Consider the following 4,176-nt stretch of genomic DNA (forward strand, 5'->3'; position numbering starts at 1 on the left):
TGAAACAAAATTAGACAGTGTTTGTTTGGGGAAGTCTGGAAATATAGGTTTGTTTTTGTTTTTTTTTTCTTTTGGCATTATGAACTCCCGCCCTCCATGCATCACTCCGTCTCTTTAAAGTCACGTTTGTATGTATGAATACTAAGAAATTAAAAGTCAGGCTTGTAAGAACTTATTAAATTTATCTAGTTACACTTCATTAGATGTATGAACACTATGAAATCAGAATTCAAGTTTGTAAGAACTTACTAAATTTATCTATTTTGTGGAGGTAGGGTCCTAAATACCCGGTACGACCTTTTACTTATTGTGCTTTATATTATATTTGTTATATTATTATTATTTACTAACCCATGCCTAATAGGCTGAGGGGTTGTGGAGGTAACCCCTAACCGGGCCTGACCCAATACGGTTAGGGTTTCATGATAGTAGCCATGAAGTTCCTATATAAGGGGTCTTTATCTTTCATTCGAGGGATCCCTTCTTAGACACTTGGCCTCCACATATATTTTTGTGTCTGTAAACGAGAGGAAACTTTTAGCAGTCACCTCCACCCCCATATTTCCGTGGCAGATCTCGAGCAATCGGAGAAGAAGACGAAGTTGTGGTTCGTTCATCTCGAAGACCGGGGAACATCGTCATGGATCAGGTCAGATTTATTTCATGTTTCTTCATTGATGCCATCCGTGAGACCGGCAAGGAGTCACGCTTTGTTCTTCTCTACTCCAAGCTTTAGATATGTTTTTACACGATTCCAAATCAAGAATTACAGATCCGGATTATAGATCTGTGTTTTTTGTGTAATGGAGGCCGGATCAGGTTCTGATCTCTTCAGATCCGAGTTATAGATTTGTGTTTTTCTGATTTCTCCAGCCCATACCCCTAGATCTATGTTCGTACAGTCCACTTTTTTCGGATCTGATTTATCTGGTGGTTTCAGATCTGATTTATTTGGTTGAGGGGTAGATGGATTAATAATTTGATTGGAAAATGTGTGGCTTATAATGTGTGACAAAAAATAAATGGTCTTCATGTGATTGGAAAATGGAGGCCAGTAACAGAGAATTCATGTGACAGAGACTTTTCAATAAGTGGTCTTTTCACACTTTATTCTCAGATCTAATTATATGTTCAAAGACGATTTTGATTCTGGTATTGTTAGATCCGTGCATTTGGGCCATATACAACAAGAATTGCACCCATCAATAATTGAATGCAAAAGAAACAGTACACAGATCTCAATTTTCAAATGTCAGCTTTATACATTATTTTATTAGCTTTATACATTATTTTATTATTATTTTCATATTGGCCTTTACAAAAAAGGGGTGAATGTCTCAATCCGCCAAAAAGAAATGAAATTCGCGCCTTCATCTTTCTCGTCAATTATTCTTCATCTGTTTGGCGGCATGCGAGAACTCAGGTCACCGGAGTCACTCCGCCATCACCTGAAACGCGGTATCCAGCAAGCACGCTCCAAAGGACCATTAAAGACTACGGGTGGGTCATACGTGGACCGACGGACGAACACTCCGCCACCTACACTTGGTTCAACGCGGAAACCATGCGTGTCGAAAGAGGACAACCATGTCCTTGGTTTTACTTGGAAATCCCATGCGGGTCGGAAGACGACCCCATGTGAGTCAAAAATACTATAGTATGAGGTCAGAAGATGACACCATACCCTTGGTTCCACACCAAAATCACCATGCATGTAGGAAGATGACACCATGCCCTTCGCATGCGGGTCGGAAGACTACTCCATGCACTTAGTTTCATGCGGAAACCACCATGTGGAAATTGCCATGCGTGTCGGAAGACGACACCATGCACTTAGTTTCACGCGAAAACCACCACACGGGACGGAAGATGACACCATGCACAACAATACTTTAGTTGGAGGTCGGTTCGTGCGATGGCGGGTAACGTAAGAGCTCGCTGCGCCAAGTAAAAAATAATTGTAATCGCGGGTGCCTTCTACAATTTTCGTGGGACACAACCCGTAAATCTTCCGTGACACCCACACGACCCGTTCGTGTAAGTCGCGAGCACTTTTCCGGATGCCCACATGACCACACGACTCATCCGCAATATCCACGAGAGACTTCCGCGGCACCAGTGTGACTCATTCGCGGTACCCGAGCAACATTCGCAGTACCTGTCCGCAACACCTGCATGTATGCATCCGCGAGTTACAAACCAAGAAACTGTGTACAACCCTTATGACACAGATGCACTCAACTTTGTATGGAGCATTATATAGCATGATTTTGCATGGCACCTTTTGAAGGGAACAACTTCTCCGCATGTGAACCTTTGAAGGCAACAACCGTGCATGCATAAGCGCCTATCTGATTAACTCTACGCCGCCATGCATGCGCCGCCGCGAATGAACAATCCGCGGCCATGCATGCGTGCCATGCAGGTGTTGCACTCCACCGACATGCTTGCGCGCCGCTATAGATGATGCACTACGCCTTCATACATCATGCACGCCGCCACGTATCAATACCTGCGGGTTAGCAATCCCACCCGCGGGTTGGAAATGCCACCCGCGGGTCATAGCCGCGATCCAACGTATAAGTGCCGTTCTTGGCGGGTCATCTCACATTCCGGTGAGTTATAGTTTCGCCAACTTGCAAGCTTCCTTACTAGTGTATTAATGCACTTCATCGAGACAACACTAATTACCGTAGGTTAAGGGAAGAATTTAGCGGGATAACCGCAGGTCACATACATATTCATGCGGATCAAATCCGCCCCCACGGGTCATACGCGGGTGGAGGCAGATCAACTCCAGCCATCCGCGGGTCTCATCCGCGAACGCCAGCGTGCCAAATATGATCACCGTGGACCATTATATACTCCGGAGGGGCTCTGCCTCCGCTGATAAAAGGGTTCCGCCATACGCAGACATGCTTCGCGGAACAATCCGCCTCACGACGGCCTCAGTAACCATCCGCCGTGGAGGAATTCAGCGCCAGCGGAAAGCCGCCTCTACGCCACCAGCACGCAACCTCAGCAGGTTACCTGTGGTGAACAACCATCCCTTCACGCAACTAAATTCGTTTTGCAACTGAAGAGGAATCTGCTGGACATGTTTATAATATTGGAAATGAGGGAGCCTGAATAAAGGTAATACATAGCATCACTCAGTGTACGTTGGCATGTGTGAGAAGAAAATGGAATTTTCAAAGCAGCCTCCTCAACTTTGGAATCATATTTATTATGATCTTAAAGTAACAAAGGGTTTAAGCTGTTGACATTCTACCCCGCTCGGGTTACTACAAATATAACAAGGAAGCCTTCCTCCTCAGATGGTGTCGGTTTCTGAAAAAAAAAGTCTCGCGTTAAAGGCGTGGAATCCTTGTAGACAAGTCACAGAACGCTAACAATAGCACATGTTTGCAAGTTCCTCAAGTAAGTGAATTACTTCACAAGCTTTAATTTACAACAACCTCAAACTTTTCGTCTATATTGATTTTTGGTTTGTACAACAAACAAAATAAAACAAAACAAAAAGTTTGAGTATAAAAGATTTGCATTAAATGGCACAAAAAGTTAAGTGCTTATATTAATGCAAAACATATGGCTACGCGCCGAATATTAGGTTGGCCACACCTCATAATTTGCGTAAGGATGGAAGGCATCTGAATATATAGGTTGAGAATCCTAATAAACCCGCACGGCTAACACATAATTAGCTTAGAGTATCATCTTCTAAGACTCGTGTAGAGAATAACGTTTCTTGAACCCGTTTGGATCAAGCACATAAAAGAAATTCGATTTTTTGACTACACACAGCAATGCCTCTTTTCTTTTATTGATAATCAAACATCACGACTCACACTGATCACCCTTATCTAAACCTAACCAAACACCAAGCCTATTTGTCACACCCGGCCCTGAGCGGCGGAAACAGCCGGGCGCGCGCGAGTGGGAATTGATACTTAAGCACGGGCCATTGCAAACATTCAAAGTAAGATTTTCATTGCGCATGAAAAGTTTAATACAAACACATTACATTGTTTAAAAATTACATAAAAACATCCAAGTATAAAAATTGTTGAAGATTTCCACGCCATATCCCCATGCGCGGCGGGAACAACCACGCGCATCGAAGGGATAGAACTAAAATCTTCCAAAAAGCTAGTTTTAGATGTTCAGCGTGAGGTG

This window comes from Bidens hawaiensis, unplaced genomic scaffold (assembly GCF_021521415.1).
Source record: "Bidens hawaiensis isolate Kalapana, Puna unplaced genomic scaffold, B.hawaiensis_p1.1 tig00000760_1, whole genome shotgun sequence".
Lineage (NCBI taxonomy): Eukaryota > Viridiplantae > Streptophyta > Magnoliopsida > Asterales > Asteraceae > Bidens > Bidens hawaiensis.